The sequence below is a fragment of the Astyanax mexicanus genome, chromosome 17 (genome assembly GCF_023375975.1).
Source record: "Astyanax mexicanus isolate ESR-SI-001 chromosome 17, AstMex3_surface, whole genome shotgun sequence".
Classification (NCBI taxonomy): Eukaryota; Metazoa; Chordata; class Actinopteri; order Characiformes; family Acestrorhamphidae; genus Astyanax; species Astyanax mexicanus.
In genome coordinates, this window is record NC_064424.1 from 41,265,317 (window position 1) to 41,292,009 (window position 26,693).

The 26,693-nt window shown below is 38.0% G+C and overlaps 1 protein-coding gene across 1 annotated transcript in view; it reads right to left on the bottom strand.

Annotated features, from left to right (window-relative positions):
* Positions 1–26,693, bottom strand: part of LOC103041651 (splicing factor SWAP) — a 209,652-nt gene that overhangs the window by 58,360 nt on the left and 124,599 nt on the right. The window lies entirely within an intron of this gene.

A 26,693-nucleotide genomic window follows, 5' to 3' on the forward strand; every position in this document is an offset into this window, starting at 1 on the left:
TGCTCAAGAGGTGACAGCACTGACTATACCAGGGAGCTGCAGAAAGCCGAAAACTATAGGCTGTATTTACACAGCAGGTAAATGTGGCCCAAAACTGATATTTCCGGGATGTGTTACACAAATGTGTCATTTTTGTAGCAGAGTGAACAAGAAATATACTTTTTTTTCCCCCAAATCACACCGACTCGTTTCTGATACATCAGCTCACAGATGCCTTGTGCTGATTGACATCACACAGAGAGAGCAAGGCCATTTTTGCGATCTGTTGGGGCTTCGCCAGCTGATGGCAAGCTGCATGACCGGGATTCAAACTAGCGATTTCCCATTGGATCACTCTGCACTCGGGAAAAACACTTTTCTCGATTGTTTAATGGCATCACCTCAATATGTGGAATTAAAATTAAAGGTATATCTGATTTACAGTAATGCAACTCAGTCTGAAAAAAAAAAAAAACATATCAGAAATGATGTGATTTTTTAATATCAAGGAGAAATAAAAAAAGACTCTGTATAAGCAGAAGTGATGAAGGCTGTGAATAAGGAAGGGGTTATTTAGAGGAATGTTGAGGTAACGAAGTTTATAAATATTTAGACTGGTGTCTTTTCTGTTCCAGCAATAAAAATAAATAAATAAATAAATAAATAAACTTCTGTCACAACTCCTAGGTTTTTCTAATGAAATGTCTAAACAGGGCGCACAGGATGTGGTTTTAGTATCTTAAACGATGTAATTTAATAACTATTCATAACTGTTGTGATGTGATTCTCACAAAGATGAAACCGAAACTTCACGTGAACCTGTGCTCTTTTGCACATGTGAATCATTTATACTGTGGTGCAAATACTGTTACATTAAAAAGATTCAGGGTTCATACACTTTTTTCATGATTTTTTTTATTACCTTTCTATGCCTTCAAGGCTTTTGTATACATTTTTATGACCATATGATTTTTAAAACATCAGTGCAGACCCTGATAGTAAAACAAAACAAAAAATCAACTAAAACTATACTCAAAATTGATTATAATAGGCCTAAAATGAATCGAATACAATCTTTAATATAATAAAATGTGTCAGATTCTGAGAGCTCCATTGTGTCGGGATAAATTACAGAATTAACTCTGATCTAATGTATTTGTAGCTCAAAAAAAAATAAAAAATAAATAAATAAATCCATCGATAATTTGAAAAACAGAGATTTGAAGACCAAATTTTTTAATGACTTTTCCAAAACTTTCTGGGTATTTTTTAATTTATCCAAAAATTTATCCAGGCCTGGAAATTGCTTTTTTCAAATTTTTTCTTTTTAACTTTTCCAGGTTTTTCATGACCGTAAGAACCCTGAAGATTGCATGAACAGCCATAATTAAACATAATCTTTAGTAAGAAAATCTGATTTGGGCCACTTTCACCCGCTGTGTGAACACAGCCATAGAGAGCAACAGAGTGAGAAAAAAGAAAGAGAAAGAAACGAGTAAAGCAAGAGAGAACAGCACTCCAAAACAGCCAGTACAAATGCTCTAGCGCCCAAAAAATTGATCCAAGCCAATTACATCCACTGAACAGCAGAAACACATTCACTAACTGGACAGATTTCTCCCTGTTTTTTTTTCTGTTACAAAACCACATCATCAACTTTAGTCCTAAAATGAAACTAAACATAAGCAATCTGGCCACTGCTCACTGGGGAAACAAGCACACTGCCAATGAACAAGCCCAGAGAGAAAGCCCAGTCTTAACTCACAAACATGACAGACGACCACACAAACGCACAACAGCGGCTATAATTGGTGCAGATAAAACAGTGTGGTGCTAACACAACGCCAAAAAACACTGATGCTACCAGCATGGAGCTAAAAGATAAAAACTCAAATGAAAAATAGTAATTAACTACTTATCCAGGATATTAGATTAGATTAAAGTTACATTTAATATTAGAACATAGAATAAGGAATAATGTTACTAAAATGTTGCTCTATAAAGAAAAAGCAATTACAAAATTACACTGTGAAATTACTGATTAACCCTTGTGTGGTGTTCAGGTCTGTGGGACCTTTTTTCATTTTTCATCAAATGATACTAAAAAAATATTTTTTCTAACTCACACAGCATTGGCTTATTTTTTGTGAAAAACATATATCAAAACACATTTTCATTAATCACACACTGTACACCCCCCCCCCTACACATTTATATTACATACAGTATGTTTGGCCAAGGGCTAATAAACATTGCTTCATTTGTAAATTTGAAAATAAACTATTTTGTTTATTTTTTGAGTTTAATTCATTTTCTTTTACATTTTATTAAAAAACTAATAAAAAAAAGAGAGTAGCACTTTTTGAAAGAAATGTAACATAAGAAAGATAAAGGGCAAATATTAACCATGTGAGCTGTTTATATTGCTTGCAATTTAGGTGAAGCAAGCATGTGTAAAGCCTTTTAATATAAAATTGCTTAATTTTGCTGAATTAAATACAAGTAACAAAGTAAACAAGTAACAAAAATATATACACCACACAAGGGTTAAACCCCAGCTGGTTGTGATTTTATCACATCAACAAATACAATATTGACCAGTGAAATTTATTAGGCCTTTTAACACATTATTTTGGTTGCCAAATATTTATTGTATCACTAATGAATGAGTCTTTGTATTGTTATTAGGGCTGTCACAAGCAAACTCAACATTTTATTATGGGACATGGGACAAGTACTGTGCCCCATTAGTTCTGCCATATCCCACAGTAGACACAGAATGCTGTGTGTAGAGTCTCCTGTATTAAAAGTGGACGTGATTTCTCCTAGAGTCACTTGTTTGTGGGTACGGACAATTCCAGACACCACCAATACACACTGATGGTGGTAATGCAGTACACATTTAACATGTGAAACAGAATAGCCTATCTAGAGAAAGAGAGAGAGAAATTGAGAGAGGCAAAGAAAGAGAAAGACAGGAAGAGAGACAAATTTAAAGATTCAAATCAAAATTTTGCAAAATTTTCACTATTAGAAAAATTACAGATCACTATGGGGGAGGGGCACAACGCCCCCCTCGCTGCCAAATACATCAGTACATGTCACAGCCTGAGAGACAGTGGGTAGCACCTCAAAATAAAACCCTTAAAATCCTGGGGACCCCACCCCAGAGAAAATGATTATTATTATATAATTATAATTATTGATAAATAATATAATTATTATAATAATCATAATAATTATTTTTTTGTTATAAATGTTATTATGTCTGTTATGTATGTTCATATATCATTGTTGTTAATTGTTGTAATGCTTTGGCAACACTGTAATTTACAGTCATGCTAATAAAGCTATATTGAATTGAATTGAATTGAGAGAGAGGAAGAAAGAAAGAGAGATTGGAAGAGAGGGAGAGAGAGAGAGAGAGAGAGAGAGAGAGAGAGAGAGAGAGAGAAAGAGAGAGACAAAGAAAGAAAGAAAGACAGGGAGATAGAGACAGTGAGAAATGGAGAGAGATGAAGAAAGAGAGAGATGGGGAGAGAGAGACAAAAAGAGAGAAAGACGGGGAGAGAGAGACAGTGAGGAACGAAGAGAGAGAGAAAGATGGACAGAAAGAAAGAGAGATTGGGAAAGAGAAAGAGAGAGAGAGAGAAAGAAAGTAAGAGAAATTGGGAAAGAGAGACCAAGAAAGAGAGAAAGACGGGAAGAGAGTGACAGTGAGAAACGGAGAGAGATGACGAGAGACAAAGAGAAAGAGAGACGAAGAAAGAGAAATTGGGAGAGAGACAAAAAAAGAGAGAAAGACGGGGAGAGAGAGACAGTGAGACATGGAGAGATATGGGGAGAGAGACAAAAAAAAAAGAAAAACGGGATAGACAGTGAGGAACAAAGAGAGAGAAAGAGAGAGAGAAAGATTGAGAGAGAGAAAGAGAGAGAGATGAAGAAAGAGAGAGACAGGGAGAAAGAAAGAGAGAGAGAGAGAGAGAGAGATAGAGAGAAAGTTATTCATTATTATTAAATTAATTAAATTAAATTAAATTAAAAGAATGGAATAACTCTGTTTTTTATTCACTGTTCATCTTGGCATCATGTTCTCCTTCACCAGTCTTACACACTGCTTTTGGATAACTTTATGCTGCTTTACTCCTGGTGCAGAAAAAAATGTAAGCAGTTCAGTTTGGTTTGATGGCTTGTGATCATCCATCTTCCTCTTGATTATATTCCAGAGGTTTTTAATTTGGTAAAATCAAAGAAACTCAGAGAGAGAGAGAGAGAGAGAGAGAGAGAGAGAGGGATAGAGAGAGTAAGAGAGAGTGTCAGGGTAGGAGAACTGAGAGAGCAGAGACAGGAGCGGTAGATGAAGATGAGCTAGCATATTCATTTTGATAACTTCTCTGTCTGAATATTTGGCGCTGGCTGAGGGCAGATAATGAGGCCTGGGTTGATTTCAAAAGCTTCAGGTTAAAAATAGGATGACATTTGGGGGCTAATCCTGCGGGGAGAGAGGGAGGGGGAGAGAGAGAGAGAGAGAGAGAGAGAGAGAGAGAGAGAGAGAGAGTGCCCAGTCCCTCACACCTGCTCTCCGGAGATAGGAGGAAAGTGCCCTCTAAAAATCACACATTAACCAGAGAGCCCCGCCAGAGTCCTCACGCTCTAAACCAAACACACACACACACACACACACACACACACACACACACACACACACAACCACACACACGAACGCAAGGTCAGCAGTGGTGCAGAGCGTAGGTCAGCGTGTGGGTTAAACTCTGCGGACCTCGGTGTAACACTGTCTGCTACAGTAAATAACAGACTGACATGAGCATTTCACAGCTGATACATATGACTAGGCCCGTCCCAATAACACTTTTTTAAGACTATTAAATAACAATAATATAATAATAGGATAAACAAGCAATTACACACTTTTAAAGAAGCAATCAGTAGGAAATAAGAGTAAATGTGTAAAATGCTCACTTGGGTTGCCAGGATGAGGACAGTAAAACTAGGACACAAACGAGTGCAATAACTTGAGTTTAATAACTTCTACCATGGTAAGCAACATTATAACCAGCTCATGTGGATTTTATATTTTATACAACTTAGTGCTGGGTGATTATGGCCTAAAAAAATGATCTTGATTTTTTCACAAAAAAAAAAAAAAAAAACGATTTTCAATTATAATCGATTATTCCCCCCTCACTAAAAATCTAACTACAGATGACAGAAATGGTTCAAAACTAGGTTTACCTGTATATAAAAAAAAAAAAAAAATCAAATAAATAATGTTTGGTGTTTAGATGCTTTGGGTTGAGTCAACTCATTGAGTGTATTAATGATTTAAAACTAAAAATTTACAAGACCATGTGTTCATATCACATGCTGTACATAAAATTGAGGAGAAACTCACACTGACACTGACGCTGGATTATACTTCAGAACGCGGGTTTTTTAAGGAAAAAAAAAAAAAACAAACCTGAGAAATAACCCACTAAATGAGTCACGGAAGAAACTTTGTAGCAGAGATCATTATTTTCCACAATTTTAGAAGTGGTAGGATTAGGCCTATCACGATTATATATATTTTTTGTGCACAATATATCATCCCAGAAATTATTGTGATAACCGATATTATTGTCATTTTAAAACCATTTAAATTCCAATGACAAAACGATAATAATACCGTATAACAAAGCAATTATACTCTTTTACTCTATACTGTTTTTAGTTTGAAAAATGTATATTTTTCTTCATCTACTACAGTCCACATAGCGTGTATGGAGTTACAGTTATTGAAGAATTGCTCATTTACTCTTTATAGCTATATATGTGAACAAACATTCAAATGAACACAATAGATGATATCACAATTATCAAATATAATTGAGGTCATGTCCATTTATTGTACGATAAGTCGAAAATGTAATTACTGTGGCAGGCCTAGGTAAGATTTATTTCTAGCTAAATATATGACTGAGCGGAACGTTTATATATGTGCGCGTTAGTCTGCGGGATAAACCGTTCAGAAATGAGGAGCATTTTTTCATATTTCAGATTAAAAGGATAAAATGTCTGTGTAAAATCGCAATTACTTAATTAGAAAAATTGCATTAACACTGTAATTCGAATTAACCAAATTAATCGTGAAAATCACGCAGCACTAATATAACTCCATAGTTATTCATAGTTGGCTAGCTAGCTAGCTTTATACACCGCTAGCTGTCTTAGCCTTATCCAAGCCCATTATACCAAAAGAGCGTTAAGCCAGTCAAGACTGCATATAAACAGATAAATAGCTAATGCTAGCTAGCTGCTAAGAATGACCATGAGTAACATTTACCATTACTCATTATCAGTCTAAAAAAAGTACAAATAACCACATTTACAGCTAAATTGAATTAATATAGAGTCTAATTTTTGGTTTTTGCTCCTACGCTTTGAATGACTGCAGTTAGCTGCACCTTATCATCTGTAGCATGACTGTATTAGCCAGCATAGTCCAGATTACTTCAGCTAACCTTGCTTAGCTAGCTAGTTCTCTCACGTACCCTCCGCCTTGTTATACCAGCTTTACACACACCACTGCTTTTAATGCCAACACTTGAAGTTTCTAAACCTGGCAACCTCAGGGTGGAATTAAGTGACGTGGAATGAGCAGCAGGAAAGCTAGTAATAACTCTGGTAGAGTACAGCAGAGATATTTAATGAAGGCTTCTTCTCCGTCGAGGTCAGGGTCTTTGGAAAAGTACGAGGCCACATGCTGGTTCAGAGACTGGACAACTGGAGGAAGCATATATATATATATATATATATATATATATATATATATATATATATATATATATATATATATATATATATATATATATATATATATAAAAGCATATATATATACTTACTGGCCCTCTGGATATAAACCCCAACACATCTGTGACCAGGTCAGGGACATGTCTCAACAGCACCAAGGCTTAGAGAAGTGAATCCAGAGACTAGACTTTGTGAGAGTAGGGCAATCCATCAAGCTCCCTGCTGCCAAAGACTCCATAAAACTCATGCAATACTGTGGTGTTCATCCCGAAAGATTCTGCCAGTTTCTGGGGCACTGGCGGAGAAACCAACCACCTCTCTGAAATTCTGTTTCAAACATGAACTTTTCTCTGTCAGAACAAAAAACAACTTCAGCGCTGAAAAGAGTCCAGGTTTCCAGACGCAGATTTCAGCATTATTTTAGTGCAAATCAGGTATGTACAGATCTCTGCAGACCTCAAGCCCAATTTATGCTTCTGTGTTGAAGCTACGCTGTAGCCTACAGATACCCTACGCCATAGCTTACATGTACCCTACATCATAGCCTATGTGCACCCTATGCATTAGCCAAAATGAACCCCAAGTTAAAGCCAACACCCTTCTTAAACCAAAGCCAAAATGTACCCTACAGCATAGCCTATACATACCCTACATCATAGCCTATGTGCACCCTACGCATTAGCCCATATGTACCTTACGCCAAAGCCAAAACCTACTCTACGCCAAAGCAATCACCCATCCTACGCCATAGCCTATATGTACCCTACAGCATAGCCCATATATACCCTACGCATTAGCCCTTATGTACCTAACGCCAATGCCAAAACCTACTCTACGCCAAAGCCAACATCCATCCTACATCATAGCCTATAAGTACCCTACGCATTAGCCAAAATTTACTCTACAACATTTTACTCTAGCCAACAACCATCCTACACTGCAGCCAAAATGTAACCTACGCCATAGCCAACGTGCACCCTACTTCATAGCCAATGTGCACCCTACACAATAGCCATTGTGCACCCTACTCCATAGCCAATGTGCACCCTACTCCATAGCCAATGTGCACCCTACTCCATAGCCAATGTGCACCCTACTCCATAGCCAATGTGCACCCTACTCCATAGCCAATGTGCACCCTACTACATAGCCAATGTGCACTCTACTCCATAGCCAATGTGCACCCAACTCCATAGCCAACGTGCAGCCTGCTCCATAGCCAACGTGCACCCTACTCCATAGCCAACGTGCACCCTACTCCATAGCCAACGTGCACCCTAATACATAGCCAAAATGCACCCTACTCTATAGCCAACATGCACCCTACTCCATAGCCAACGTGCACCCTGCTCCATAGCCAACGTGCACCCTACTCCATAGCCAACGTGCACCCTACTCCATAGCCAACGTGCACCCTACTACATAGCCAAAATGCACCCTACTCTATAGCCAACATGCACCCTACTCCATAGCCAACGTGCAGCCTGCTCCATAGCCAACGTGCACCCTACTCCATAGCCAACGTGCACCCTACTCCATAGCCAACGTGCACCCTACTCCATAGCCAACGTGCACCCTACTCCATAGCCAACGTGCACCCTACTCCATAGCCAATGTGCTCCCTACTCCATAGCCAATGTGCACCCTACTCCATAGCCAATGTGCACCCTACTCCATAGCCTATATGTACCCTACATCTTAGCCAGTGTGCACTCAATGCATTAGCCAAAATGTACCCCATGCCAAAGCCAAAACCTACTTTATGCCAAAGCCAACATCCATCCTAAAGCGAAGCCAAAATGTACCTACGCCATAGCCAACAACCATCCTACACTGTAGCCAAAATGTACCCCATAGCCAACGCGCACCCTAGTCCATAGCCAACGCGCACCCTAGTCCATAGCCAACGCGCACCCTACACCATAGCCAACGTGCACCTTACATCATTGCACACATGGCAATATATGTGCCCATATGCATAGCCGCATACAGTACACAGTAGCTTATGTATATCCTATGTCGTATTCTATGCTGTAACCCACACGTAACTACGCATAGCTGTGTAAACTGAAGCACACATATCCAGAAATGTAACTATGCATTGCAACAACGCAGACTGCAGCAGTTATGATCGGTCTACTGTTCCTGCCCACACATTGCCACCATCGTGGCAAAAACTGCAGAGCGATGCAGACACACCAACGCACAAGTATAAACATTCACAATGGCGTAGATAAATTACCTGCTTTAACTAGATGCTCAAGTATAAACCAATCTTTAGCATCACTTGGACGTAAAGCATGCGGAGAAATTAGCCTTAGCACAGCATTTATATCTGAGGCATCCTTTGGCTTTTTTGGTTCTTGGAAACCTCTTTGGAAAAGAAGAGATGGATTTCTTAGGTTCTGACAGACCAATTTGGATCAATCCAGCTTGGTTTAAGGTCTACACCAATTTTAGTGCTTAAAATCCCAGCAGAGGGGAACCGGATTCATCCATTTTCTCATGTCAGGAGAATGAGGGAAAAATCATGCTCTTGAAACTCAACCGGGCTCCCTTTGGAGAACATCCCAGAAAGTTTAAGATGGAAGTGGAGTTTTAAAAATAACTTTATTTTAAATGAAGCGTTTGGACTCCCGGCCAGGAACGAGCACGGCGAGAGCAGCCGAGAGCGCTGAGAGCGGCGAGAGCAGCGAGAGCAGGCGGGAGGGCCCCAGGTGTTGGCACGCTATTACAGCCACCAGCAATTACTCAAAAGATCCATCAACATCAGTGCATACTTGTGGCGGAGACAAGAAACCAGAAAGCAGAGAGCGAGGCCAGCAGAAACATCAGCCTTATGCTGCACAATACCCGTCACGTCACTGCTTATTTGGAAACTGCGCTTGGTCATTTGGAATGTTGGTCATTTATAAACACAGCCGACTGCAGCGGTTCACTGTCACTGCCCCCTTCTGTTCACTAACAATCTACACAAAGGATTTGTTCACTCAAACACACGCCCCAACACTTACAGCTCTCTGATCTATGCCAGCACTGCTGATGTTCTCGGGGGGTTCACTGCATACAGGGACACAGCAGGTGACAGCAGGGTGGGTGCTGGGCCGCCACTGGGAAGCTCGCTAATTAGCATGAGCTTGGTGAATCTTATTCACAGCAAAAAGTTGTATTCTGGTCTTCGGTAGTGTTTGGGCTGTTTGGGATTAGCTGTGTGAATGCGGAGAATAAGTGGAATAACACAATTACTGGAGTAAAACCAGCCAATTACGTGTGAAAAGGATGTGTCAGTGTTTTGTGTCAGGGACTGCACTCTCCAGTGTTGTAAAGTAAAGTTAAGACTGTCACTGTGGCTCTTTTTACTTACTGTGGCTTTTACTTACTACAATCTGCAGAAAAATCTTGTGCAAATTGTCGAAACGCTAATTATTGCATTATATCCTGTAGAAAGGAGCTTTTCCAGGTCATTAAAGAGGCACTCAAAAAAAAAAAAGTTTCCCCAGATATGAACTAAGCCAAATGTAGAAACATGCAGCATTTTAAAGAGATTTTTTTTTTAATAAACGAAAAATATAGTCTATAAGATTTGGCCTAATCCCTGTCTGGGAAATTGCTCCCAGAGGTCAAATCCAGGACAGGGATTAAACGGGTACATTCTATACTCAAGAACACATTTACCAAAAACAGATAAGCTCTACCTCCCCAAAAAAAAAAAAAAAAAAAAGAGGAAAAAGAGGATGCATTGGTGCACTGGTGTCTTTTTTGCGAATGAGAGCAAACAGAAATTCCCAGAATTAATTTGGCACTGCAGCTCTGAAGCAACAGCAGAAGACCCACAATGAAATGCTTTTAGGTTCTCAGATTTGAAATGAATCATTCTATTGGTTCTTCTTTTAAAAAATAAAAAAATGAATAATGAATATAATATTATAATTTGTGACAACATCTTGACACAGTTGTTAAAAAAATTTAAAATAAACTACATATATATATATATATATATATATATATATATATATATATATATATATATATATATATATATATATATATATATATAAATACATTTGATTTGATTCCTGTGGCAAAACAATCTGTAAAAATTCTGTTGCTACTTGAAAATCAAATATCTGAAGTCAAAGTTGCTTACAAGCCTGAATCAAGTTAGATTTTATGCAGAAACAGTGGCTGCTGGCTGTAAACTCTCAAGCTAAGAACGATGCTAATGACGCACTGTAATCACTTAGCGCAGCTGAGCATATGGTTAGAGCAAATTACGATTTAGTTAAAAATATGGGCGTTTTCTGCTTTTGAGCAAATCTCGACTTCCTACAGCAGAGCTGACTCAACCTATTAAGCGTCATATGTGTCTGCTTAGGGTCCTGCAGCTGGCAGGGTGGACCCCTGACAACCTTCGGGTTATTAGCGTAGCATTATGTTGCTCGAGAGTACGGTTGTGTGGGGTTGTGGAAATGCCTCAAACAATAACGCATGCACCTGGACTTGAACAAAAAGTGAAACTGAAAAGACAAAAGAGGCAAAACTGGCATCGTCAAATGATCATTCATTAGCATGCAATTATCAGTACCACACCACTTCCCCTGTAATGAGTTCAGATTAATCACAATGTGTGGGTCCGCCAGGAGCCTCTAAGCAGATTCTAAGAGCACCCAAAAGGCTACAGATGGCCCGGTCTCTCAGAACCAGATCAATCAACTCCCTACAGACAGTCCTTTTTTCCTCTCATCCCATATTTCACAGTCCTGGGATCACCACTCATCTTTTGAGTGTGCCCTCACTCTAATCACGGACCATGGTGCCATGCTACAGTTGGTGCAGGTCATGCAGTAGCTCAGTGTTTCAGTAGCAGCGTTCTGTACCAAAGCTTTAATCCATTGTGGCTTTAGGCAGAGTGCATACTGAAAGGATTTTAACCAGACACATGTTCCTGATAAAAATGGAAAAATCCCATTCATAGAGAGCACAGATACGCAGCTCTGTAAAAAAACAAAACAAATATGAGACCACTTAAAAATGATGATTTTCTTTGATTTTACCTATTAGAAAAGACTTTAGAATATAATCAAGAGGAAGATGGATGATCACAAGCCATCAAACCAAACTGAAATGCTTCAAATTTTGCACCAGGAGTAAAGCAGCATAAAGTTATTCAAAAGCAGTGTGTAAGACTGGTGGAAGAGAACATGTCAAGAAATGCATGAAAACTGTGATTAAAAACCAGGGTTATTCCACCAAATATTGATTTCTGAACTCTTAAAACTTTATGAATATGAACTTGTTTTCTTTGCATTATTTGTGGTCTGAAAGCTCTGCTTCTTTTTTGTTATTTCAGCCATTTCTCATTTTCTGCAAATAAATGCTCTAAGTGAGAATATTTTTATTTGGAATTTGTGAGAAATTGTGTCCATAGTTTATAGAATAAAACAACAATGTTTATTTTACTCAAACACATACCTATAAACAGCTAAATCAAAAAAACTGATTCAGAAACTGAAGTGGTCTCTTTATTATTTCCAGAGCTGTTTTTGTTAAAGAGACAGTCTGTAAGTTTTGTCGATTTGGAGACCTCTCTGGTGAAAACGTGTGACTCTGGTAACTCTGATGAATTTATCATATGCAACAGAGGTAACTCTTGCTCTTCCTTTCCTTAACCAACCCTGATTAGAGTCATTGTTTATGCACTTGAGGATACTTTCCAACTTCTTAATTTTTTTTCTTTTAAATGACTGACCTTTATTTCCTAAAGTATTTTTTTCTACACTTTTTTTTATTTTAAAGTTATTATGGATAAAAAATAAAATGTGAAATACAGTAGGTCTCTCTGAGTTGTTTATGATGCTGAACTGTTTCTCAACCTTCATTGTCTGTAGTAGCTGGTAAAAGATAATATTCAGAAAAACGCGTCTCTATGGAACACCACCAGCAAAGTACAATTAAGATAGGATGGTGTATGTTCAAAACAGTTCCGTTTACTCTAGTTAAAAGTACTTTCTAGACCTGGACTACCCACCTCTGTGTGTAAGTAACTACAGGTTTACATAGGATCCCCGGTGAATTTCAGGTTTTACAGAGATTCTAAGACTAGTTCAGCGGCCGAACTGCACTTAGCAGGGCATCACACATGCTGTAAAGTAACATACGACATTGCAAACACTGTGATTAGTGAAAAAATATTTTGCATATTTTTTAATATTCATGAGTAAGAGATGAAATCTTATCGTTTAGAGACCACAACTAGACATTTTAAAATAAATGAAAAACAATTGAATGACACCTTTAAATGTGGGGGTAGCATGTTAGGGCTATGGCTAATTCACAATCACTGTTAGGATAAAAACTAATTGATGTAAATTCCAAAGAGATGCTAACATACACATAAATAATGTTAGGGGCTGCTGCTTTGAATGATATAAGTATGAAACTAGCTCTTTTACAAAAATGAGAGTCTTCAGTTTCTAGCCTCAGCTACTACAGTGTGTGATGCAGTAAACACTATACCAGTGTTTCCAACCCCGGCCCTGGAGAACCCTAAAACACCACCATCAACTCAGGAAGGGCTCGTTATATAGCTGACTAGCTGAGCCAGGTGTGTTGGGAACAGGGTAAACAATAAAATACGAAGGCTGGAGTGCTTCATTTTTTAACCTGCTGTCAAAAATCGATACGAGAAACTCTAGAAAGTACCAAACGATTATTTGTGTGGTCCAGTTCTGCATCTCTCACAGCATTTAAAGTATGTTTTGACACAGAAAATACCAAGTTATGAAGTGTTCCAGGTGTTATTTTGTTCTGTTCTTCCTGCAAACATGTCTTAAGGTGTGAAACAATATGAATCATTGTTGTTCTGTTTTTTTTATAAACATTTTCTACAAATTCTCTACTGGGGACAGGTCTAAGGCTTGTGTTGTGTACAGTAAAGTTGTAAATGGTATTAGTGAAAATAGTAACTCTACAGTAACTCTTTCCTTCCTTAACTTTCGTTAATGGGAATTTAAATGTGAATAAAATAATCTGTGTTAGAAATACTGCAGGGCGTTGAGTGGTCCAGCGCTCTAATGCGCTGCCACTATGAGCAGGAGGTCGCAGGTTCGAACCCCCGCTCATGCAGCTTTGCAATCAAGCCGCCGGCACTCAGAGGGAGCAAAATTGGCCCTGCTCCCTCCGGGTGGGTAGATGGCGCTCTCTCCCCACATCACTAAAGGGTGATGTCCGCAGCACAGGGCATCTGTGAGCTGATGTATCAGAACCGAGTCGCTGTGCTTTTCTCCAAGCATGCTGTGATGCTACTTGGTAATGGTGCATCAGCAGCAGCGCAAAAAGAAGCGGTGGCTGACGTCACATGTATCAGAGGAGGCATGTGTTAGTCTACACCCTCCTGGTGTGTTGGGGCATCACTAGTGATAGGGGGAGTCATAATGAGTGGGTTGGGTAATTGGCCGTGGAAAATTGGGGAGAAAATGGGATTTTTTTTATTATTTTTTTTTATATTATGCATTTATATTATGTATTAATCACAACAATATTCTGTGACTAAATCATGAATAAAATCAGGGTTTTGATGCTTTTAAGTATTAGAATTTGGTAATGTGTCGAATTACTGATTTTAACGGTTTTAATGGAGGTAGTAAACTATAGTGTAGCTCCATATTCCACATCCAACAGCTTAAAAAGAGGAAATGTACCATTAGCTCTGTGTGTGTGTATGTCTGTGTACACGTGCGAGTGTGAGTGTGTGTAAGAGAGAGAAAGAAAAAGAGAGAGAGAGAGAGAGAGAGAGAGTAAACAAACTATAGCTCTCCATTATCCATTATATGCTCATTGGTTACTCCAAAGGTTTCTTCCTCTTAATGTAAGGGAGTTTTTCATTGCCACTGTTGTCAATTATTATTACAAAAGTTTCCAGATTAACTGCATGTGTTAATGCTGACAGCCCTAAAAAAATATGCAAATCCCTTCCAAAGATTCTTTCACACTAAAGAAAACTAGAGAGAGAAAACTGTCCATCTCTGCTCCCTACTGCTTGCTGTTATACCAAATCATGATTACGAATCACCATAATCATCAAATCACCCCATCACAACTTTTGTTGGAATGTGTTTCGGGCCTGAAACGCAGGAACGGATGTACACAAAGATCTGAAATGAAGTTTTCCAGACACAACATGAAGCACCGCCGGGTTCATACTGTCTGCAATGACCCAATTTTATTTTTTATTTTTTCTCATGCGGGATTGTATTTATTTATTTGCCACTGAAACAAAATCCACTCTAACTTGCAAGCAGTCATTCCTACCATGGCAACCTCCCATCCAGAGCTTTTTTTTTTTTTTTTTTTTGGTCTATTTCTGTTTTTCCACACAAATGAAACACACTGGCAGCTGCTTCACCCTTCCTGCTTGCTGGTAATGATGTGCACTGCTCTAGCGCTATCATGGCACCAGAAACTGAATTTAATGGGTTCATTGGCTGAGAGCTGGTGAAAGAATACCAAAAAGTGTGGCCCACTGAGATTTCACCAGAGTGTATGCGGTGTGAGAGTGGGAGAACATGGAGAAAATGGAGATACAGCGCGATGCGCTCGGTTGCTAGGGTTTGCTAAGTCCTTGGGTATCTGCTCGGCCTCGGTGTCGGTGTCTCACATTAGGCCACTTTCCTCGCTCTCAGCAACTCCCACGTGCTGCGTTGATTGGGGTCAGCAGATGATGAGGGGATTTGAGAGTTTGTGAAATCTGTCGTGTTAAAGCTCGCCCTTTAATGCATATGGTCGGGTAACCACCGCTGACCCCGGAGCCACGGGATAGTGGTGGTGTGGAAGAGAGTGAGTGGAAGGGAAAAGAGAGAGAGAGAGAGAGAGAGAGAGAGAGGGCGCGAGAGGGCAGGAGGATGGGGATGAGGAGCGAGAGCCAGCTTTTATGCTTATGGTGCAGCTTCAACGCTGAGAAAGCACAGCTTTAACACAGAGTTAACTGAACAGATTCCTCTGTAGCAGCAGCAGCAGCAGCAGCAGCGACGCAAATGAATCAATGAACATCTCATCTGGCTACTTTAGTGGAATCCTGACAAGGGCCATGAGAGGGCACCCGGAAAACGCAGGAGACCCCCACGGAAATAAAGCAGGAAACAGATCTCAGAGAGCAGGGCATTGATTATTTAACTGCCGGGTAATCATGAAAGCCATAATCAAAATTTAGCTGGAAAGCCAATTAGTGAGGGTAAAAAAAAAATAAATAAATAAAATAAATAAATAAATAAATAAAAAGGAGCTGGTAAGCCATTTCAATTTAAAGGCTTAAAAGTGCAATTACGCAAAATTATACGGCCCGAACTGTTAAATCAGTAGCAGCCTTTTTTTTTTTGAGCAAACAAAAGAAGCTGATTAAAGGCTCTTGGTTTGTTAAAATGCTCAGTTTGAGAGAAACTGCACCAAAAAAAAAAAAAAAAAGAAAAAAAAGAAAAAGAATCATGAATATGTACAACAAATGTACAGTGTTGGCACGGTAACAGGTGTGTGATTCTTTCAATCAACAGGTTGCATTGTGTTAAAGCTATTAATTCAAGTATTATTGATAACAGTACATATTATTTAATATTTCTACAGGCTACTTCTATAATTATAATTGTTCATTTGTTCATTGTTCAAAACTAACTTTCACTTGGTATGTACTGACCAACATTACAACATCTATGCCATTTATGCCATTTATCAACTACCAATTAATTTTTGTTTTAATCAAACCTTCACTATTCATAATACTTTTAGGACTATAAACGGTTAATTGTTAATATAGGATAAAAAAAAAAAAAAATACTCTATTAAGATGTGCATCCCTCAGTTTAGCATACCCCCATCATCTTAACTTCAATACTGATACCCAAACAATACCTTTAAAAAAATAAATAAAAAAGTGAATTATTTTTACACAACATATTTATTTTAAGAACTTTATAAACTTTATGCACTCATTAACTTTACCAGCCTTAAGCTATTAGTATACCATTTGCACTACTGTTTTATACAGGTTCTGTTTATGCTTGTACTGTCATCCCATCTTAATCACACCCCCACTATCACTATTGCACTATTGTCTTCTGTCTATGTATGTCTATTTCCTTGTTGTATTGTACATATAGTGTCTCCCATTCTTTATATTATATATATATATATTATTTTCACCCCCATCAACATTGCACTATTGTCTCCTGTCTCACTTATGTCTAGTGTGTTCTTGTTGTATTGTACATATAGTGTCTCTCATTCTTTTATATTATATATAACTATTTCTATACTTGCTGTAATTTTTTGGGAAGGAGGTAATTTTAATTCTATGTATGTCTTGTAAATATGCAGTATTGACAATAAAACTACTTGACTTGACTTATTTAACAGCAGATATGACTAATCTTATTTTCATACTGGCACCGTCATCTTTTTAGATCATGTTGAAACAAAAACAATGAGCATATCTGTGGCGCTCTATTAAAGAAACAATTAAAAAACAAACAAATTAAAAATTAAAAAAACAAACAAACAAAAAAAAAACGCTACTTGTGCTTAAACTATAAATCTTTTGCCTAAGAATATTGCTGGATGCAGTTCAGTTTTTAAAAGTTTTTATTTTATTTTATTAAATTTGTTATATTTTAAGATTCTTTTTTTAATTTCTAATTCTCTCCTATTTTTCTTTCAATTCAGCTAGGTTAACTGTCCCACCCATTTAGATACTACTCTACTAGTTGTATATCCTCCATCACTAGTGGATGCCACAACACAAGAGAAAGGGGGTGAAGACCAGCACATGCCTCCTCCGATACATGAAAAGACAGACACCTTGTGCTGACCGACCTCATCCTAGGAGTGATGAGGTTAAATAGCGCCATCTACCCACCCAGAGAGAGCAAGGCCAATTGTGCTCTCTTTAGGGTCTCAGACATCTGATGGCAAGCTGCATGATCGGGATTCAAACCAGCAATCTCTTGATCATAGTGGCAGTGCTTTATACCACTGGACCACTCAATATTTTTTTATGCATTTGAAGTGTTTCAAGTATCGAATTCAACCACAATTATTTGTTTATTTATTTTTTTAATATCTTTCAATACATTTTTTTTTTTTTTTTTTTTTTTTGTATCGAATTTTAATTCCCAGCCCCAGAACTGTGGTCATTTTAGACGGACAGAGAATTTTGCACGTCATATTTTTTGTGTCAGTATGGTTCCATCCTTGAATAAAAAGAATAAAATTTAAATTATTGTGTGTGAGGTAAGCAAATTGCAACAACATGTAAACGGAAGCCGTTTGGTAAAATGCCTCAAGTGCCTCAACCTCACGCAAGACGAATGAAAGGAGTGAAAAACGGTGCAGATCCTCACCTCTGCACTCCGCTTTTGTCCCTAATCGGCGGGATGCGTCCCCAGAGTGTGGCCTGTCTTGTTAAAGTGCACCGTGCTGGAGACGCCTCTCCCGGGAGAAAGGCCGCTTTTTAACAGGCCGTGTCAGAGCCGAGACAAAGGCCCAATCAATTAGAGAGCAAAGTACACATCAGACGAGGAGAGGCACCTGCACCCAGGGGTACGAGTGTGCTACCAGCAGCAGCAGCACTGTGTGCAATGTGCGCCCCCACACACACCTGAGTCACGGACACATCAAACACTACTTCCAGTCTCACATCCAAGTTCAAACACCAGTGCTCTTTATTGTAGGGGCACTAATGGAAGACAGTAAGAGGCTACACCCTGGGCTTAAACCACTGCACTTACGCTGAGAGTGACAGACAGCAAAGCTCCTGAGCACCAAGCCTAGCCCAGCGCTGCAGCTGGACTCACAGGAGTCACAGGAGAACACAACACTACAGACGAGCAACAACAACAACAAAGCTTTAAAAAGAAAAACAAAACAAAAAAAACTAAACCAAACAGTGGAAACAGGTATTAGGGCTGGGGCGACGCGTCGACATAATCGACGTCATCGATTACGGAAATACATCGATTTGCATAACGCGCGTCGGCGCGTCGTAAACATGGCGGTGCCTGTGGAGAGCATGGACTCCGGAGAGCGATCTCCAGCTACAAAAAAAACGCCAGCGGGCATCTAAAGTTTGGGAGCATTTCACGCAAAAGGGCAACAATGTGGTCCTCTGCCATATGTGCAAAATGGGGATGGTCTATCACAGTAGCACAACTGCTATGCAGGAGCACTTGAAGCGCAAACATCCAGGAGCACTATGTCAACAGAGTCACACAGTAAGTTACCGTTTACATCAGGGTCTCCGCGGGTGTCCTTAAAAAGACTTAAGGCTGTCTACCAAAGGTTTTAAACCTGCCACAGGCAGAAATTATACATTTTTGGTTTATATTTGTGCATGGCATTTCGCAGTTTCCAGAAACAGTAGCATTATTCATAAGTTCAGGTGTTTAGCTAAGCTAGCTGCCTTAAGTTATTTTAGCTAGAGCCGTCGGCGCTGCGGTGTTACACCGTTTTCTGTCACCGTCGGAATTTTGTGACCAGTGCTCACGGTTATGAGCGTTCATTGGCAAAACAGAAGCTTTCTATACCTACACCTTACCCTCAGCCCTAAACTTAACCGTTTTGGCCAGTCGGGGTAAACATTAGAAACGAACACGTTTCGAATCGGCCAGTGCACCGGTCTGCTGAGAACTACTTGCCAGTGGTCACAAAATCTAGCGGTCACAGAAAACAACACACGGAGGTACTAACCTGTAGTCTTACTTAAAGGGCTCAAACTATCTAGTTGTGGTCTCTAGTATGACTAAATGCCATGTCAGCCGTTTTTTGTAAAGAAAAAAAAAAGTGCTGAGGTGAATTACTGGTCTCTGAAGAAAGACAGGTTTTGGACTCTTGCTCATAAATATTCATACATGCAAATATATCACATCTGATTGGCTAACAGCAATGCAAAAGTCAAAGGAGAAAAATGTTTTCAGAGATACAGCCTTAGTTGTAAAGATACAGCCCTTAACTTCACCTAGCGTCAGACTCTCAGCGGCACTTACCCCCTTCCCCGCGGCCAAAAGAAATGTTATCAATGCTGCAGAGTCCGCTCTGTATCTCAAAATCCGACGCAAACGGCGCCCGCTTTGACCGGTGTTCTGTCTAGTTGTGCCATCTTGTCAAACTGTTTTTCCCTAGTGTTTATTTAAGGTCTCGATAAAATGCAGAATCAACCGGAGATCCGATTTAAACCTACAGTTACTTACACAAGATAGCTAATGCTAACTAACTCTGTAAACAAAAGTTGTAAGCTCCATCTGAGCCAAGATCTAAGCTCCACCTGAGCTCCATAGGTCTCCTTAAACCTTCTATCCTTTAACCACCTTACACTGAACGATTGAGATGACGCCACCGCAACTTCACTCTAGCAAGACTCTCATGATTTTATCCTGACCCTGGAATTTTGTCTGAGACAGTAAAATCACTTGAAAATCCCTTGGTTTAAGGTCATCAAAAGCAGCAAGGCACAAAAACCAACCAACATACATACTTACATAGGATTTGGAGTATGAAGTATGCTTTATATATATATAAACAGATTTTTCTACATACTTAAAATATATATAAAAAAATACAATATAGTGTAATTTAAACAAATAAACTACAGTGAATATACTTTTAGTTTCATGTAATTCAGTAAACTTCTAAAATACTTATTTACAAATATACTTTTGTACATTTTAACAAGGTGTGCTAAAACAACTGTTAAAGTATTTCACTTAAAATACAACGTATCATGCAACTTTTAAAAAAGTAAAATAAATTACTACATTGGTAAATTTAAAAAAAAATATATATATATATAGGTATTAACTATTATTTTAACAGTAAAAATGTATTCCAATGCTCTGTAATTATAATGAGCAAAATATAAATATACGTAAATTATAGGATAGTGTTAAATAACACATTTAAATGTCAAATAAAAAATGTAAAATACATTTGTAACACGCTACAAATTGAAGTACAGTATATGCTGCGAACAGTAGAAGTTTGCTTCTTACAAAAGACAGGAACATAAAGCGTATTTGTACTCTAATGTAAATATACAGTATATTTAACAACATCACTTCTTAGTATATTTTTAATAAATCTGGTGTATAATAAATAGTGATAGAGTTGTATCAATACTCATTAAATGTACTATAGTTTTACTGTAAGCATATTTGAAATATGGGGTTACATACATGAAGTAGTTTAACTGTTTAAATGTTACTAATTAAGTATATTTAAAATAGTTCCATTTTAGTACAGTTAAGTAGACCTTTTTTTTTACAATTAAGTAATACTTTTATGCAATTTTTTTTAATCAGACAATTAAAGTGTAATAAGTACAAAAATAGTTGTTCCATTTTAGGACTGTTTAAATATACTGATTAATAATAATGCGGCTACAAGAACACTTTAATGCACTAAAGCATAAAAATGCTTAATTACACAATAATTTAATCAATTATTACTTTTTTACTAGGGAATGCAGAGATGCGTGTTCTGCACGAAGCGAAGTGGCTTCACGACAAGAGAGACCTGCAGTCTCCCAATGAATTTTTTTCTGCATTATGAAGCGCAAAATACAACAATGGAGACTCCTGGACTGTTAAGCGACTGCAGTTGTGAATCAAGCAAGAATGGGAAAGAATTACACCTACAAAAAACTTCAACAGTTCGTGTCCTCGGTTCTCAAACACTTATTGAGTGTTGTTAAAAGCAAAAGGTGATGTAACATAGTGGTAAACATGTTTTTATTTATGTTTTACCCAACGTCCCAACTGTATTGTAATAGGGTTTCTCAGACTCGCTTCCGGCTGGTTTAACTGTGTTCTAAATAACAATAATGGCCGCATTCGCTACAGTTTTTGTACTTTCCGTGATGCGAAACGTTCGAAACAGAAACAGGCCAGTCATCGACAACCACAGGCAGCTGATGTAGACCAGCTTTGTACTTTATAATAGCAGCGTTTTTAGGTTTTGTCGTTGCCACTTGCTTGCATCATGTGGTTTTAGGAGGTACTGGTTCCAGTTGTCATTTTCATCAGTCCAGTTTGTCACTTAACATTTTTCACCTTATTTTTTTAATGACTGGTGGGTATTGCAAGGAAACTAGCTACGAAGAACACTGTTACTTAAACAGAATTATTTAGAGAGATGATAAAGAGATTTAAACCAACATGAGTTCATTTGGTTTTGGTTGAACCGCCTTTAGCTTTGATTGTTTCAATAAGCTTCTGCAATGTCACAAGATTTATTTCAATCCAGTGTTGCTGGATTCATTTTTCACCAAGATCTTGCAGCAGCATTGATGATGGTAGAGTCTGACCAACCACTGCACAAAGCAGCTCTTCTCCATCCAGCACATCCCAATTGAGAATTCTCAATGAGGTTAAGGTCTGGACTCTGTGGTGAACTCTCTCTCAATCCATGTGTGAAAATGAACATAATGATCTCATTCTCCCTGAACTCTGAAACTCTTTCACAATTCCAGCACCATGAATCCTGGCATTGTCATCTTGGAATATGGCCGTGTGTATCATCAGGGAAGAAATATAAAATCCATTGATGGAATAACCTGGTCTATATTCAGTATATTCAGGTAGTCAGCTGACCTCATTCTTTCAGCACATACTGTTGCTGAACCTAAACCTGCAGACCAACTGCAGCATCATCAATCAACCCCACATCATTTACTTACTTAAATCCAGATGAAAATGTATTTGTTTATTTATTTATTGTTTGGGCAAGTAGTGTATTTTAAACCCACGTGAAAAACAAAACCTCCTAAATAATCAAATTTGACTGATTTACCCTATTCATTTGATTAGCACCAACTTTAGTAAGGTCTTAGAGAGTTCAGAGCTCCTATGTTTCAATAAAAGTATTGATACTTGATGCAACGTATGGATAATGTATCACAAAATCAAAAACAATAGGATGTGTTACGATATCGACATTTTGTTCCAGTCTTAATTATAAAGCTCCAATATTGAGCTGTGGAGCAGTGGAACTAACTGTGTTCTCTGGAATGATGGAGCTCCATTCAATACTTTTAGATGGGACGAGTTGGAAAGTTGGAGATGGAAAGATGTGGGGAGTTAATTCAGCATCCTTATCTTATTAAAAAAAAATCTGTGGCTGAATGCAATCAAATCAAACCACAAAGAAATTCTTTAAAATCAGATAGAATGCTTTTGTCCATACACATTACACTACAAGAACAATTCCACTGTAAGTGAACTATCTAATTTAAAGATTTTTTGTCAAACTAAGCATTTGTAAGTGTGAGATTATTTATCTAATTTTTATCTTCAGTTTTACTTGAGTTTCTTTTTTTTTTTTACTTTAAGTCATTTTAATCAAACTGAGAACAAGTACATGTTACTCTGATTCTTCAGTCTAGTTTTAAGCTATATTTTAAAATCTGTAAAATCTGAGATTTGTCCTTGATTTAAGTCTTACTTAACTCATTAAGACAAAAACTGCTTAACTCATTGGCAAATTGTATAATGTATTTAATATAAGTGCATACAGCTCTGGAAAAAAAATAATAATACAAGACCACTTAAAATAATGAGTTTTTTTACTTTACCAAATTGAAAACCTCTGGAATATAATCCAGAGAAAGATGGATGATCACAAGCCATCAAACCAAACTGAACTACTTGAATTTTTGCACCAGGAGTAAAGCAGCATAAAGTTATACAAAAGCAGTGTGTAAGACTGGTGGAGGAGAACATGATGCCAAGATGCATGAAGAAAACTGTAATTAAAAACCAGGTTTATTCCACCAAATATTGATTTCTGAACTCTTAAAACTTAATATATATGAACTTGTGAACTCATTTTCTGCAAATAAATGCTCTAAATGACAATAGTTTTATTTGGCATTTGGCAGAAATGTTGTTTGCAGTTTATAGAATAAAACAATGTTCATTTTACTCAAACATAAACCTACAAATAGCAAAATCAGAGAAACCGATTCAGAAACTAAAGTAGTCTCTTCATTTTTTCCAGAGCTGTATGTCTTTATATATTATTAAGTCTAGTTTTTGGTAATGGATTTTTTTTTTTTTTTGCAGTGTACATTAATATTGCTTTATTTTATATTTGCACTTTCACACATCAGTGATGATATTGATTTATCTGCAGACTCTAAAACTGCGTGTTTAAGGCAGGGGTCAGAGAGCGAGCAATAAAGCGAGGTGCTGAGAGAAAAGTGGGGGTCAGGTCTGTGAATTCAGCTTTTAATAAGCATTTCTCCAGCTGTGAGCCGGGGGTCTGAGGGAGGAGGAGGAGTCCAGCGAGAGTAACGGCCCCCACGCATCGGAGTTAATAATGAAAAGCCCATAATGAGAAACGAGACGGAAGCAAAGGCCGTATCAATAAAGGACTTGGTTGAGATTGATGACCGAGGTACATCGATGCCCAGGACGCAAGGGCAGCTGGAGGGCCAGCCGTCCACTGTGAACAATTTGTGCCTTTAGTCATCAAAGCGGAGACCACGAGGCAGCCAGCTGGCAGAAGCGTTTCTGCAGGCGCACACTTTCCTTAATTAGACTGAGTACACTCAAGGTGAAAAATATAACTTTAATGATTACATACTGTTTGTTTATTCAGAGCCCAGCATTATTTGTGTCAACAGACTAAGTGAGAGCCTGAGCCGCATCTAAATGCCCTTTTCGGTTAATCAGCGAGAGGAAAAAGAAAAGAAAAAAAAGAGGAAATAAGGAAGTGTCTGCTCCTGCTATGCATACCAACAATCAATAATATATCCTTCCTTCACTGGAATACATGAACACCAGAGGCTATGGATACCAAGCCAAGAGCCGGAGGACTCTTCATACGTGTCTTCATTTTTGCTAGTAGGGGTGGGCGATATGGCCCTTATATAATATCACGATATTTCATGGTATTTTTACGATAACGATAACGATTTTATTATTGCATACGACATATGGCACACCCGTAACTGAGATCCTAAAAACATATGAGTCAATGATTTAGAACGTTATGATACTAAATATCATAAAATTGCTAAATTTCCTTCGGGATCAATGAAGTATCTCTCTCTCTCTCTCTCTCTCTCTCTCTCTCTCTCTCTCTATCTCTGTATCTATCTATCTAAATAATGCACTAAAAATATCTCTATATATCCAGAATTAAAGTAAAATGTACGGTACTGGACAGATATAATCTGTCTGTAAGATATATATATATATATATATATATATATATATATATATATATATATATATATATATTATTTTTTTATATTTATTTATTTATATTTATATATAATGGAAAATGAGAAGTGTGAATTTTTCTTTTCCTAAAAACAGAAAAAAAAAATAGTACTAATGTGATAATTAGGGGTGGGTAATATGGCACGATATTTCCGGGTATAATATCGTTCATAATATTCAAACATGTTGGGAATATTATTGCGTACGATACGATCAATATGGCACCCCTATTTGCTTTATAAACTGAACTAAATTATGCCAAAATGTAAAACAACAAAATAAAGATATTTGAAACATACCTTGAAATATTACATTAGCTTTTATTTAAAGAGGATTGATTGTATCTCTTTGTACACAAATACATGAGTATAGGTCTATGGGCTATACAAAATATGTTCATAAAGTTCTTTGCACAAAAAAAAAAAAATCACTCATAAAAAGGTCTCACCAGATCAACTCTCGCCAGTTTAAGGGCTGTCACATTTATGCAAATAAAAAAAAAAGCTATTGCCGATCATGCCCCATGTTTACACTGAGCGCTTACCACACATTAGTGTAAGCTTGTGCTAAAAAAAAGAGTAAGTTACAGTTAAAAAAAAGTAGTTACAACTGACAGTAGTTACAGATTCCTCCCTCAGACAAAGCACAAACTTCAACTGATCTAGTGGGCAAAGATATGGTAGTACTACTTTAGTAATTTCCTTTGGGGGAGGGGGAGGGAGAGGGGAGAGAGAGAGAGAGAGAGAGAGAGAGAGAGAGAGAGAGAAAGAGAGAAAGAGAGAGAATCCATTCTCACATGGGTTCACTCAGACATTACCCGAACTTTGAACCACAGGACTGTCAGGATAAAGTCCGGGTAATGTCGACACAAAAAAGTTTCCGGGTTTCCGTGCATGTGTATCTGTCAAACACACACACTTTACTATTTGAGCACCCCAGCAAAGAGGCGGGGTTTAATAAACAAACACTCACTCATTATACACAGAACCCTATATATATTTTCCTAATCACCAGCCTCATACAGCAGCAGAACGAGCAGAGAATAAAAGAATATTCTAACATAATAAAGTCTCTTTCATCCAAAAAATAGAGTCATCTAACACTAATACTCTCCGCTTTTAGAAACTTCCGCACCCGGGACTCATTCGTCTCGTTACAAACCATCCCCAGTGAAAACGATTCCAGGGCCGGGGTCGCATCCTACTTTTGGCTGAGGACTAATCCGCTCCCAATTTATTCCACTGAGGTCGGGGTAAGAGTAATAGCGCGCTCTTAAAGCTTTTGTGCAGCTTTATGTATAAACTAATTAGAGGCGGCATCGACAGCCACGTGACTGAGCACCCGAAAAGTCGTGAGACCCATTTTCTCTGGGACGATCTATTCTGTTCTCCGATTGGTGTTCCAGTTCACTGCTGGAAGATGAAGATGAGGGGGAGAAAATAAACGCCAGGCTATAATAAAAAAAAAAATTAAAGAGAGAGAGAGAAAGAGAGAGAAGTTAACAGAAAACACACCCTTCATTTCACATCAGTTTTATTCCTGCAGCCTCGCCGCCATGGCTCTCTGCTTGCTTTCATTAGCTTTCGGCCTAGTAATAAAAGTCAAATCCCACAATAAAACAGAGGAAAAAAAGCCGTAAGT